The sequence below is a fragment of the Musa acuminata genome, chromosome BXJ2-1 (genome assembly GCF_036884655.1).
Source record: "Musa acuminata AAA Group cultivar baxijiao chromosome BXJ2-1, Cavendish_Baxijiao_AAA, whole genome shotgun sequence".
NCBI classification, from domain to species: Eukaryota; Viridiplantae; Streptophyta; class Magnoliopsida; order Zingiberales; family Musaceae; genus Musa; species Musa acuminata.
The window spans coordinates 27,672,042-27,686,143 of record NC_088338.1 but is presented as its reverse complement, the minus strand read 5'-3'; the positions used below and the strand labels follow the sequence as shown (position 1 = coordinate 27,686,143).

The following is a 14,102-nucleotide window of genomic DNA, read 5'->3' as shown; positions in this document are numbered from 1 at the left end:
TATTAGAAGTTAGGGTTTAGAAGCCCTATAAATAGCCATGTATTCCTCCTCTTTTGATAAGCAATAGATGAATCTTTTCTGCAGCCTTTGAGCAGCAACTTGGAGGGAGGAACCCGTATAGAGTTCCAAGGAGGCCAATCCCCTAAAGAGATCAACCCCAAGTTTAGAATCTGCATGGGTTTTAACACCTGGTATCAGAGCAGCGTTCTTGGCGTCTCGCTGCCCTTTCACAGCCATCCATCAACCCTCCACAACCATCCAAAGCAATTCCCACAATTGCTTAAAAGATCGTCACCGAATTCCGCCATCATCTCCACCACCATGGATCATCCTTTGATCTCCCCGTGAATTGCAACAGGTTCTGGTTTCCTACCTTACTGCTGCTGCAATTTAGTTATCCTTATTCGAAAATCTAAAAAAAAAAAAAAAAAAATCGTTCCTATATTGCTGCATAAATTTTCGTCACAAAGTTTTCATCTCTACGACGAAAGATATATTGCAGAATTCCAGCCGCATAGCACCATCTGTTTGATCTTGATACTGTGCTTTTTCTATCCAAATTTCTACGAAATTTTATGACATCTTTGACACTTCTTAACAGTGGATTTCCCTTTGGTTTCATAAACAAATTCTCAATATAAACTACTGATCTTTTATGTCCAATCTGCTGCACTTGAATTGCAGAATTCAAGCCGCATAGCACCATCTGTTTGATCTTGCTACTGTGCTTTTTCTATCCAAATTTCTACGAAATTTTTATGACATCTTTGACACTTCCTAATAGTAGATTTCTCTTTGGTTTCATCGAAAAATTCTCAATATAAACTACTGATCTTTTATGTCCAATCTGCTACACTTGAAAATCTATGCTGCAGAAAATTTCAACTGCATATCGTTGCCTTAACCCATCTATTTGCAATCTTTTTTGAATGAAATTTCTTATAGACTTCATGTATCATCTTGGCTTCCATCTAAGATTGATCTATTAAGAAATTCATCTCTAAAAATGATTTTATGTTGCTGCAAATTTTCATCGTAACCCGCTGAAATTTTTCGACGATAATTCTGCAATTGGAACTTGCACCAATTTCTTTGCTGTTATACTGCCAAAATTTTCTTGATTAAATTAGATATCCTTGCTGTCATATAAACTGTGATTTTGCTATCAATTCCCTCCTCAATTCTCTTAAGTTTTTGGTGGAAATTACGTCGAGAAACCGTTGTTTCTTCGACGAGAATTCTACTCTTACAAGACAGCACATACTTGCTGCAACTTCCACGGATTTCTGTCAAACCTTTGCTACCATCTACCACAGATCCAAAACTTTCATCTAGAGCCCTAAAACTCTACCAAACCACACCCTCAAACTGCACCCAAAACAGCCACAAAACAAGCCTAAACCGTAGCCTACATCCACCAATCCACCAACACTTTCGACCATCACTTCTCTCAACCTATACATGCCTTTAACCCAACAGCAAAAGAGAGATCTTAACATCACTGATTTGGGGCCATATACTATGGCATCTAAGAAGGCAATCAATACTAAATTCGAAGCCTTGGAGGCGCGAATGGAGGATAAGATTCGGACGCTCTTTACCGAACTCAGATTGGGCCGACCACTAAGCCCGAAGAAATCATATCAAGGAGAGAGCTTTGCCCAATCACACCAAGCCCGAAGAGATGACTTCCAAGAGAGGGGAAGCTCTATGACCAACCCCAACTATCCATGCATGAGAGTGGACTTCCCTAGATGGGAAGAAGGAGACCCGATTGGTTGGATTTCGCACGCGGAGCGATATTTTCGGTACCACAAAACCGCGGATGTATCTATGGTGAAAATTGCAGCTATACATCTTGAAGGGGATGCTATTCAATGGTTTGACTGGTTTGAACATACTTATGGAGTCCTTTCATGGCGACAATTCAAAGAAGAACTGCTGATTCGCTTCAGACCAACCGATTACGAGAATATTGACGAACAACTAGCAAAGATCCGACAAACCTCCACCATTCAGGAGTACCAAACTAGGTTTGAAAGGTTATCTAATCAAAATCATGATTGGTCTCAAAAACAGCTATTGAGGACCTTCATTGAGGGCTTGAAGCCGGAGATCCGAGGAGAAGTTAAAGCGCGACAACCGTACACGCTTATGGCAGCCATCTCTTTCGCACGACATCAAGAGGAGCAATTTGTTAGGACCCTTTTTCTGAGCTTTTGAATAATGTTTATTGAGTCTGTTTAGTCCAGTTGTTTATTGAGTCGATTTGGTTCAATTAGAGTTAAGTAGAGGTTTATTTAATATTTATTTATTATTAGAGTTCAAGTCCTGATGGACTCTAGGTGGAACTCTATAAATAGGGACGTAACTGCTTCTTTTCAATAATCAATGAAAAATACTATTATGTCTTTGGACAAACCCTAGGAGGCCGATCCCCTCGAAGAGATCAAGGAGGGCCGATCCCCTCGAAGCGATCAAGGAGGGCCGATCCCCTCGAAGCGATCAAGGAGGCTGATCCCCTCGAAGCGATCATTATCATCCCCATTTCTCCCCTTTCTTCCACGATAAGACTTTAGGGTCTTATAATTTGGTATCAGAGCCAACGATAAGACCTTAGGGTCTTATCATTTGGTATCAGAGCCTACGATAAGATCTTAGGGTCTTATCATTTGGTATCAGAGCCTACGATAAGACCTTAGGGTCTTACCATTTGGTATCAGAGCCTACGATAAGACTTTAGGGTCTTATCATTTGGTATCAGAGCCTACGATAAGACTTTAGGGTCTTATCATTTGGTATCAGAGCAGCGATCCTCGGCGTTCTCGCTGTAGTTCGTCATCGCGTTCAAAAAAAAAAAAAAAAAAAAAAAAGGAAAAGGAAAGAAGAAACACGAGAGGAAGAAGAAGCCGCAGCCACCCCTGCGTCCCCTGCTTCCGGCCAGCCCACCCGCCGCTGCTTCTCTCCGGCCAGCGCCCACCATCGCCCCGCTTCCCGGCCGGCGACCACCGCCGCCGCTGTTCCCCGGCCAGGAGACGACGCTGCCAACGTCCATCCCAGCCCTACTACCGCCGCCCGCCTCCCCTTGCGTCGCAGCGCAGCCGCTCGACCTCTCCTCCTCGGCGATCGTTGGTGACGCTGCTCCCAGCCGCGCCACCACCGCTGCCTCTCCACCGCCTTCCCTTGGGTCGCAGCCGCAATGGCCGATTGTCGCCCTCCTCGCGGCGACCGAAACAGGGCAACTCACGGATTGCCCTTGTTCCCAGCCGCATCTCCTCTGCTCGATCACCTGGCCAGCGACCTCTTCTCCTCGCGTTCCCATCTCGCTCGAGCGAGAAGGACCGCCGGCACCACAGCCGCAACCGCCGGTTGCCGCAGCCCCTCCTTGCAGCGGTTGTAGAAACAGAGCTTCCTCTGTTGCCGCAGCCCCTCGTCGATCGTAGCCGCGCCTCGAGCGCCGTCGCCTTCCAGCCGACCCACCACCGCTGCCAGCCACCGTGAGGCGACCGCCGCTCGCCTCCCAGCCGCCGCTCCCCCTGGCTCGGGCGAGAACGACCGCCGCCACTCCCCCTTGCTCTGCCCCCTTGGTGACCGAAACAGGGCAATCCTCTTGCTGCTGCGAACGGTTGCCACCACCGTCGCCGCTGCTGCCCAGCCAGCGACGACGCCGCTCGCCGCCCAGCCTGCCACCGTCGATTCCTATTTTCCCCTGCAGCCTCAACCTCGGCAACACCACGGCAGCCTCCCTCCAACAGCACACGCAGCAAGCTCTGTTTCGGTCGCTTCAACGACACCGTTGTGTCCTCAACCGCACGCGATCCTTCGACGTCACCAACGCCTTCGTAGTGCGGTAGAGACAGAGCAACGCTGCCTTCCATCCGCACCGTCGCAACCACCGCAGTGACAGGCCCTTGGTGACGCTGCCCCTAGCTGCAGCCACATCAACGCAGTCGCCTTCCAACCTCGGCGCTCTCACCCCACGCCTCGATAGAAACAGGGCAGCTACTCTTCCTCCAACACAGCGACCGCAGCACTGCCCTTGGCGTCCACCTCCTCGGTAACTTCGCATCGATAGTGTTGATGCCCTTGACCCGACACCAAAAACAGGAGTTGAGATTACATATTTGCAGTCTTATGCAATGGCCATTGATAACTCGGTGAAAGCACAAATGGAAGCATTGGAAATCAGAATTGAGAATCGACTGCAAGAAACACTTAATGATTTCAAAAAGAGCCTAATGGAGAGCCTCAGCAAATTTCAACAAAATGAGGGCTCAAGTTCTACATTGCATAGATCTGAAAATACAGGAAAAAGGTCCCAACATTGTGACACAAATTACTTATACATGAAGATGGAATTTCCAAGATGGAAAGATGGAGATCCGACCAATTGGATCTCTAAGGCAGAAAATATTTTCCGTTTTCACAGAACCCCAGAAGAATCCAAGGTAGAAGTGGCCTCAATCCAACTCGAGGGAGATGCACTCCAGTGGTACGATTGGTATGAAACTTTTCACGGAGTTCCTTCGTGGGAGCAGTTCAAAAGAGGGCTTCTTGTTCGCTTTGGCCCATCCGAATATGAGAATGTTGATTGCCAGCTCGCCAAAATTCATCAAACTTCTACAGTGTTAGAATATCAGAGTAGGTTTGAAAGATTATCAAATCAAGCTAGAGATTGGTCGAACCGACAACTTCTGGATACATTTATTGAAGGGCTTATTCCAGAGATCCGGTGTGAAGTTAAGGCTCGTCAACCCCGTACTATAATAGCTGCGATCTCATTTGCAAATCTACATGAGAAAAAAATTAGCAAGGAAAGATCAGTAAGGGGTTTGTATTATGATGAAAAATGGAGTATGGAGCACCGATGTAAACAAGGGCAACTTCTGATGATTGAACCAATTGGAGAGGAACCGAAAGCTAAGAATATGGACTCCGATCATGAAGGTATAAATTCTAATGAAGATGTTGGACCTACCATATATACAATGCATGCATTAGCCGACTACTCTAACCCGCAAACTATGGAAGTTGGCAAAACTTTGGAACATCAGCCTGTTATAGTTTTGATTGATACTAGTAGCACTAACAATTTTATGGACAATGAGACTGTTGACCGATTGGCCCACCACATTGAAGACTATGATAGATTCGAAGTAAAGATCGTTGATGGACGGATTTTCACTTGTGATAGCAAAGGTTCAAAGATAAAATTGATTATACGGGGCCAGAAGTTTTATGCAACGATTGCTACATTGAAAGACCGACTTGTTGCTTACACTATTAAAAAGTGGAGATCATACTTACTTGATCAACGGGTTGTGATGCGTTACAGATAGTCTATAGCTAAAGTGCTAAAAGAGAAGCTCCTAGAGATTGATGCTGCTCAGCCTTGAGGACAAGGCTGATTTGAAGAGGGAGGAACTGTTAGGACCCTTTTTCTGAGCTTTTGAATAATGTTTATTGAGTCTGTTTAGTCCAGTTGTTTATTGAGTCGATTTGGTTCAATTAGAGTTAAGTAGAGGTTTATTTAATATTTATTTATTATTAGAGTTCAAGTCCTGATGGACTCTGGGTGGAACTCTATAAATAGGGATGTAACTGCTTCTTTTCAATAATCAATGAAAAATACTATTATGTCTTTGGACAAACCCTAGGAGGCCGATCCCCTCGAAGAGATCAAGGAGGGCCGATCCCCTCGAAGCGATCAAGGAGGGCCGATCCCCTCGAAGCGATCAAGGAGGCCGATCCCCTCGAAGCGATCATTATCATCCCCATTTCTCCCCTTTCTTCCACGATAAGACTTTAGGGTCTTATAATTTGGTATCAGAGCCAACGATAAGACCTTAGGGTCTTATCATTTGGTATCAGAGCCTACGATAAGATCTTAGGGTCTTATCATTTGGTATCAGAGCCTACGATAAGACCTTAGGGTCTTATCATTTGGTATCAGAGCCTACGATAAGACCTTAGGGTCTTACCATTTGGTATCAGAGCCTACGATAAGACTTTAGGGTCTTATCACAATTGAACCATGAAGCTCGGAGGACTAGGGTCACTCCTCAACCAGTAATATTGAAGCCCTCAGCCCCCCCTACTGTCGACCAAGTCCCTGCACCAAAGAGGTTAACAGGAGAAGAGCTTCGGGAGCGATATGCGAAGGGGTTATGTTGGCATTGTGACGAGCCGTGGAGCCGTGAGCATCGCTGTAGTAAAGGAGGACTTCTTATGATTGAACCGATAGAAGAAGAGGTCATTGAACATCCAAAAGAGAGCTTTGAACATGAAGAAGAAGATGCAGAAGAAGAGCCAAAACCGACCGAAGTTACGGTACATACACTAGCTAGCTACTCAAACCCGCAAACGATGAAAATTGGAGGCCTTCTCAAACAACAACCAATCACTGTTCTCATCGACACGGGTAGTACTACTAACTTCCTAAATAGTAAGCTTGCTGTTCGGATATCATTACCTATCGAGAATCGCTGCAGGTTTGATGTTAAGGTCACCGACGGACGGATTTTGAATTGTGATCATAGGCGCTTGCAGGAGAAACTATTGCTGCAGGACCAAGAGATAATTGCAGATTTCTTCCTTCTCCCTCTTAACAATCATGAGGCCATGCTCAGAATTAAATGGTTGACGACATTAGGTGATATTTCCTGGAATTTTATGAAACTAATTATGAAATTTTACAGTAAGGAGAAACAGGTGACATTACACGGGAAACGTGGGGGCGACATAACAACGATTTGCACACAACAAATGGAGAATGTTTTGCATAAAGCATGCAGCGGCTTTTTGGTACAACTTGAGCAGCAAACTAAGGGAGAGCCAACAGAATTTGAAGATCCAAATCTACTTCCTTTGCTTGCTGAATTTTCAAATATATTTGACGAACCGCGCAACCTACCTCTTACCTGTCGGCATGATCATTGTATAATGATTCTTCCAGGCAAATCTTCAGCAAATGCTCAGCCATATCAGTATCCACATCTCCAGAAGGATGAAATAGAAAGGATTATAAAAGAGATGCTCGAAACAGGAGTTATTCGACCAAGTTGCAACCTCTACTCTTCGCCGATGCTACTTGTACGCAAGAAGAACGGAACAAGGCGAATATGTGATGACTACCGAGCTCTCAATGGCATAATCATCAAGGACAAATACTTTATTCCAATAGTAGATGAATTGCTAGATGAAAGGGAGCACAAATCTTTACAAAGCTGGACCTTTGATCCGGGTATCATCAAATACGAGCATACGAAGAAGACATACGGAAAACCACCTTTTGAACACACAACAACCACGAATTTTTGCTTTCTGCAACAAAAGGTGGAATATCTTGGGCATATCATATCAGAGGAAGGTGTGGCAGTGGACCCCTTCAAAATTGGAGCATTGCAAAACTGGCCGACCTCGAGAAACATAAAATTGCTACATGGCTTTCTGGGTTTAACAGGCTACTACCGCAAGTTCGTGAAAAACTATGGAAAGATCAGTGCACCACTTACTTCCTTACTAGAAAAAGATGTCTTCCAATGGTTGGACAGAGCCTCCGCTGCCTTTGACAAACTTAAGGCAGCCATGACGACGACGCCGGTGCTAACACTACCAGATTTCAACCGACCCTTCATTATTGAGGCCGACACATCTGGAGTCAGAATTGGAGTCATTCTCATGCAAGATGGTCGACCACTCGCATACACTAGCAAGGCATTATCTCCCTCCTATCAAAATAAGTCAACATATGAAAAGGAGATGCTCGCCATTGTGCGCGCAGCAACGAGGTGGAGATTGTACTTGATCAGGTGATACTTTCAAATCAAGACCGACCATAAAAGCCTAAAATATCTCTTGGAGCAGAAGATATCTTCCCCCAAGCAGCAAAAATGGGTAACAAAACTTCTTGGATTTGATTATGAAATAACTTACAAAATGTGGAAAGAGAATGTTGTTGCATATGCGCTTTCGCAACTACCTGAGCAAGCTGAATTTTCGGTCGTTTTACTTTCAACCAGCGACTTTCTTAAGGATATTAAGATGGAATGGCAGGAAGATTCAGAGACTAGTAAGATTATAAAAAAATTGGAGGAAGCACCAAGCCCCATGGCTCATTACAATTGGGACTCAAAAGAATTACACTATAAGGGTACTAAATTGAAAAGGAGTATGGCATATCACCCAAAAACCGATGGCCAGACGGAAGTTTTAAATAGGTGCTTGAAGACAGCCCAAAGCCACCCACCAAATATGACTACCCAAAGAGAACTCCAGACCCTGCCAAGTGCCATTGTTGATCGACGGATCATGACTCGACGACGACGACCCACTAATGAAGTGCTAATACAGTGGGCGAACCTACCAATAGAAGATGCCACTTGGGAGAACTATGATGACTTGAAGATCAAATTCCCAGAATTCACGAATCATCAGCCTCGAGGACAAGGCTGATTTGAAGAGGGCGGGTCTGTTATGACTCTAGCTTGGAGAGTCCTAATTGAGAGGGACATTCATGTAAAACTGTTAGGACTCTAGCTAGGAGAGTCCTAATTGAGAGGGACATTCTGTTAGGACTCTAGCTAGGAGAGTCCTAATTGAGAGGGGCATTCATGTAGGAGGTTTTTTCTTATAGAAGAATTAGGAGTTGTAAGGGAATAGGAGTCTTGAGTAGGAGTCCTATTAGGAGTTGGTTAGAAGTAAGAGTCTTAAGTAGGAGTCCTATTAGGAGTTAGGGTTTAGAAGCCCTATAAATAGCCAGGTATTCCTCCTCTTTTGATAAGCAATAGATGAATCTTTTCTGCAGCCTTTGAGCAGCAACTTGGAGGGAGGAACCCCTATAGAGTTCCAAGGAGGCCAATCCCCTAAAGAGATCAACCCCAAGTTTAGAATCTGCAAGGGTTCTAACACGACCCCAATCCGGAAAGCTCTCTCCGAGCCCCTCGATACTGACTGTGTAGCGGTCACAGCAAATTTCCAGCCCCAAAACAATCGTCTCGGAGCTCTACGGGAGATGTTTCGTATCCCGGGATGCAAAAAGGAGTGCAACACGAGGACTTCCCAGGGGGTCACCCAACCTAGTACTACTCTGGCCCAAGCACGCTTAACTTCGGAGTTTTGATGGGATCTGGTTATTTAGTGCTGGCATTATCGCACCCGTTTCCCGGGCTTCGTCCCTCGCCTATGTGCATGTCGCGGTCGGTGTATCAACAGCCGCAGCCTCTTGCCCGTCACGAAACCGTCGGCGCTTTCTCGAACGTTCACGAAATCCCTATTGTAAACTCTCTCCGAGCCCTAGCCCGACGACTGCGTATCGGTCACGGCAAGCGCGTACCGAAACCATCGGCACTTTCTAGAACGATCTCGGAATCGCTATTGCGACCCCAATCCGGAAAGCTCTCTCTGAGCCCCTCGATACTGACTGCGTAGCGGTCACAGCAAATTTCCAACCCCAAAACAATCGTCTCGGAGCTCTACGGGAGAAATCCCTATTGCAAACCTCTCTCCGAGCCCTAGCCCGACGACTGCGTATCGATCACGGCAAGCACGTGCCGAAAACATCGGCACTTTCTAGAACTATCTCGGAATCGCTATTGCGACCCCAATCCGGAAAGCTCTCTCTGAGCCCCTCGATACTGACTGCGTAGCGGTCACAGCAAATTTCCAGCCCCAAAACAATCGTCTCGGAGCTCTACGGGAGATGTTTCGTATCCCGGGATGCAAAAAGGAGTGCAACACGAGGACTTCACAGCGGGTCACCCATCCTAGTACTACTCTGGCCCAAGCACGCTTAACTTCGGAGTTTTGATGGGATCCGGTGATTTAGTGCTGGCATTATCGCACCCGTTTCCCGTGCTTCGTCCCTCGCCTATGTGCACGTCGCGGTCGGCGTATCAACAGCCGCAGCCACTTGCCCGTCACGAAACCGTCGGCGCTTTCTTGAACATTCATGAAATCCCTATTGCAAGCTCTCTCCGAGCCCTAGCCCGACGACTGCGTATCGGTCACGGCAAGCGCGTACCGAAACCATCGGCACTTTCTAGAACGATCTCGAAATCGCTATTGCGACCCCAATCCGGAAAGCTCTCTCCGAGCCCCTCGATACTGACTGCGTAGCGGTCACAGCAAATTTCCAACCCCAAAACAATCGTCTCGGAGCTCTACGGGAGAAATCCCTATTGCAACCTCTCTCCGAGCCCTAGCCCGACGACTGCGTATCGATCACGGCAAGCACGTGCCGAAAACATCGTTACTTTCTAGAACGATCTCGGAAACGCTATTGCGACCCCAATCCGGAAAGCTCTCTCCGAGCCCCTCGATACTGACAGCGTAGCGGTCACAGCAAATTTCCAGCCCCAAAACAATCGTCTCGGAGCTCTACGGGAGATTTTCGTATCCCGGGATGCAAAAAGGAGTGCAACACGATGACTTCCCAGGGGGTCACCCATCGTTGTACTACTCTGGCCCAAGCACGCTTAACTTCGGTGTTTTGATGGGATCCGGTGATTTAGTGCTGCCATTATCGCACCCGTTTCGCGAGCTTCGTCCCTCGCCTATGTGCATGTTGCGGTCGGCGCATCAACGTCCGGAGCCTCTTGCCCGTCACGAAACCGTCGTCGCTTTCTCGAACGTTCACGAAATCCCTATTGCAAGCTCTCTCCGAGCCCTAGCCCGACGACTGCGTATCGGTCACGGCAAACGCGTGCCGAAACCATCGGCACCTTCTAGAACGATCTCGGAATCGCTATTGCGACCCCAATCCGGAAAGCTCTCTCCGAGCCCCTCGATACTGACAGCGTAGCGGTCACAGCAAATTTCCAGCCCCAAAACAATCGTCTCGGAGCTCTACGGGCGATGTTTCGTATCCCGGGATGCAAAAAGGAGTGCAACACGATGACTTCCCAGTGGGTCACCAATCCTAGTACTACTCTGGCCCAAGCACGCTTAACTTCAGTGTTTGGATGGGATCCGGTGATTTAGTGCTGCCATTATCGCACCCGTTTCGCGAGCTTCGTCCCTCGCCTATGTGCACGTCGCGGTCGGCGCATCAACATCCGGAGCCTCTTGCCCGTCACGAAACTGTCGTCGCTTTCTCGAACGTTCACGAAATCCCTATTGCAAGCTCTCTCCGAGCCCTAGCCCGACGACTGCGTATCGGTCACGGCATGCGTGTGCCGAAATCATCGGCACTTTCTAGAACGATCTCGGAATCGCTATTGCGACCCCAATCCGGAAAGCTCTCTCCGAGCCCCTCGATACTGACTGCGTAGCGGTCACAGCAAATTTCCAGCCCCAAAACAATCGTCTCGGAGCTCTACGGGAGATGTTTCGTATCCCGGGATGCAAAAAGGAGTGCAACACGATGACTTCCCAGTGGGTCACCAATCCTAGTACTGCTCTGGCCCAAGCACGCTTAACTTCAGTGTTTTGATGGGATCCGGTGATTTAGTGCTGCCATTATCGCACCCGTTTCGCGAGCTTCGTCCCTCGCCTATGTGCATGTCGCGGTCGGCGCATCAACGTCCGGAGCCTCTTGCCCGTCACGAAACCGTCGTCGCTTTCTCGAACGTTCACGAAATCCCTATTGCAATCTCTCTCCGAGCCCTAGCCCGACGACTGCGTATCGGTCACGGCAAGCGCGTGCCGAAACCATCGGCACCTTCTAGAACGATCTCGGAATCGCTATTGCGACCCCAATCCGGAAAGCCCTCTCTGAGCCCCTCGATACTGACTGCGTAGCGGTCAAAGCAAATTTCCAGCGCCAAAACAAACGTCTCGGAGCTCTACGGGAGATGTTTCGTATCCCGGGATGCAAAAAGGAGTGCAACACGAGGACTTCCCAGGGGGTCACCCATCGTAGTACTACTCTGGCCCAAGCAAGCTTACCTTCGGTGTTTTGATGGTATCCGGTGATTTAGTGCTGCCATTATCGCACACGTTTCGCAAGCTTCGTCCCTTGCCTATGTGCACGTCGCGGTCGGCGCATCAACGTCCGGAGCCTCTTGCCCGTCACGAAACCGTCGGCGCTTTCTCGAACGTTCACGAAATCCCTATTGCAATCTCTCTCCGAGCCCTAGCCCGACGACTGCGTATCGGTCACGACAAGCGCGTGCCGAAACCATCGGCACTTTCTAGAACGATCTCGGAATCGCTATTGCGACCCCAATCCGGAAAGCTCTCTCCGAGCCCCTCGATACTGATATCTTAGCGGTCACGGCAAATTTCCAGCCCCAAAACAATCGTCTCGGAGCTCTACGGGAGATGTTTCGTATCCCGGGATGCAAAAAGGAGTGCATCACGATGACTTCCCAGTGGGTCACCCATCGTAGTACTACTCTGGCCCAAGCAAGCTTAACTTCGGTGTTTTGATGGGATCCGGTGATTTAGTGCTAGCATTATCGCACCCGTTTCGCATGCGTCGTCCCTCGCCTATGTGCACATCGCGGTAGGCGTATCAACGTCCGGAGCCTCTTGCCCGTCAGGAAACCATCGGCGCTTTCTCGAAAGCTCACGAAATCCCTATTGCAAGCTCTCTACGAGCCCTAGCCCGACGACTGCGTATCGGTCACGGCAAGCACGTGCCGAAACCATCGGCACTTTCTAGAACGATCTCGGAATCGCTATTGCGACCCCACTCCGGAAAGCTCTCTCCGAGCCCCTCGATATTGACAGCGTAGCGGTCACAGCAAATTTCCAACCCCAAAAAAATCGTCTCGGAGCTCTACGGGAGATGTTTCGTATCCCGGGATGCAAAAATGAGTGCAACACGATGACTTCCCAGGGGGTCACCCATCGTAGTACTACTCTGGCCCAAGCACGCTTAACTTCGGTGTTTTGATGGGATCCGGTGATTTAGTGCTGCCATTATCGCACCCGTTTCGCGAGCTTCGTCCCTCGCCTATGTGCACGTCGCGGTCGGCGCATCAACGTCCGGAGCCTCTTGCCCGTCACGAAACCGTCGTCGCTTTCTCGAACGTTCACGAAATCCCTATTGCAAGCTCTCTCCGAGCCCTAGCCCGATGACTTCGTATCGGTCACGGCAAGCGCGTGCCGAAACCATCGGCACCTTCTAGAACGATCTCGGAATCGCTATTGCGACCCCAATCCGGAAAGCTCTCTCTGAGCCCCTCGATACTGACTGCGTAGCGGTCAAAGCAAATTTCCAACGCCAAAACAAACGTCTCGAAGCTCTACGGGAGATGTTTCGTATCCCGGGATGCAAAAAGGAATGCAACACGAGGACTTCCCAGGGGGTCACCCATCGTAGTACTACTCTGGCCCAAGCAAGCTTAACTTCGGTGTTTTGATGGTATCCGGTTATTTAGTGCTGCCATTATCGCACACGTTTCGCGAGCTTCGTCCCTTGCCTATGTGCACGTCGCAGTAGGCGCATCAACGTCCGGAGCCTCTTGCCCGTCACGAAACCGTCGGCGCTTTCTCGAACGTTCACGAAATCCCTATTGCAATCTCTCTCCGAGCCCTAGCCCGACGACTGCGTATCGGTCACGACAAGCGCGTGCCGAAACCATCGGCACTTTCTAGAACGATCTCGGAATCGCTATTGCGACCCCAATCCGGAAAGCTCTCTCCGAGCCCCTCGATACTGACAGCGTAGCGGTCACAGCAAATTTCCAGCCCCAAAACAATCGTCTCGGAGCTCTACGGGAGATGTTTCGTATCCCGGGATGCAAAAAGGAGTGCAACACGATGACTTCCAGTGGGTCACCAATCCTAGTACTACTCTGGCCCAAGCACGCTTAACTTCGGTGTTTTGATGGGATCCGGTGATTTAGTGCTGCCATTATCGCACCCGTTTCGCGAGCTTCGTCCCTCGCCTATGTGCACGTCGCGGTCGGCGCATCAACGTCCGGAGCCTCTTGCCCATCACGAAACTATCGTCGCTTTCTCGAACGTTCACGAAATCCCTATTGCAAGCTCTCTCCGAGCCCTAGCCCGACGACTGCGTATCGGTCACGGCATGCGTGTGCCGAAATCATCGGCACTTTCTAGAACGATCTCGGAATCGCTATTGCGACCCCAATCCGGAAAGCTCTCTCCGAGCCCCTCGATACTGACAGCGTAGCGATCACAGCACATTTCCA

General features: G+C 48.7%; 2 non-coding genes and 8 pseudogenes across 2 annotated transcripts; all 10 read right to left on the bottom strand.

The window, feature by feature from the left end:
* Nucleotides 1-9,039: 9,039 nt before the first annotated feature.
* LOC135600641 (5S ribosomal RNA) lies at nucleotides 9,040-9,158 on the bottom strand. The gene has a single exon (XR_010482959.1). It is a non-coding gene; the product is annotated as a 5S ribosomal RNA (ribosomal RNA).
* Nucleotides 9,159-9,726: 568 nt separating this feature from the next.
* On the bottom strand, nucleotides 9,727-9,845 carry LOC135599786 (5S ribosomal RNA). The gene has a single exon (XR_010482129.1). It is a non-coding gene; the product is annotated as a 5S ribosomal RNA (ribosomal RNA).
* Nucleotides 9,846-10,411: 566 nt separating this feature from the next.
* On the bottom strand, nucleotides 10,412-10,530 carry LOC135603853 (5S ribosomal RNA; annotated as a pseudogene).
* Nucleotides 10,531-10,880: 350 nt separating this feature from the next.
* LOC135604573 (5S ribosomal RNA) lies at nucleotides 10,881-10,999 on the bottom strand (annotated as a pseudogene).
* Nucleotides 11,000-11,349: 350 nt separating this feature from the next.
* On the bottom strand, nucleotides 11,350-11,468 carry LOC135599254 (5S ribosomal RNA; annotated as a pseudogene).
* A 350-nt stretch (nucleotides 11,469-11,818) lies between these two features.
* Nucleotides 11,819-11,937, bottom strand: LOC135603539 (5S ribosomal RNA; annotated as a pseudogene).
* Nucleotides 11,938-12,287: 350 nt separating this feature from the next.
* On the bottom strand, nucleotides 12,288-12,406 carry LOC135604388 (5S ribosomal RNA; annotated as a pseudogene).
* A 350-nt stretch (nucleotides 12,407-12,756) lies between these two features.
* LOC135603265 (5S ribosomal RNA) lies at nucleotides 12,757-12,875 on the bottom strand (annotated as a pseudogene).
* A 350-nt stretch (nucleotides 12,876-13,225) lies between these two features.
* On the bottom strand, nucleotides 13,226-13,344 carry LOC135604452 (5S ribosomal RNA; annotated as a pseudogene).
* A 350-nt stretch (nucleotides 13,345-13,694) lies between these two features.
* On the bottom strand, nucleotides 13,695-13,812 carry LOC135599295 (5S ribosomal RNA; annotated as a pseudogene).
* Nucleotides 13,813-14,102: the final 290 nt, after the last annotated feature.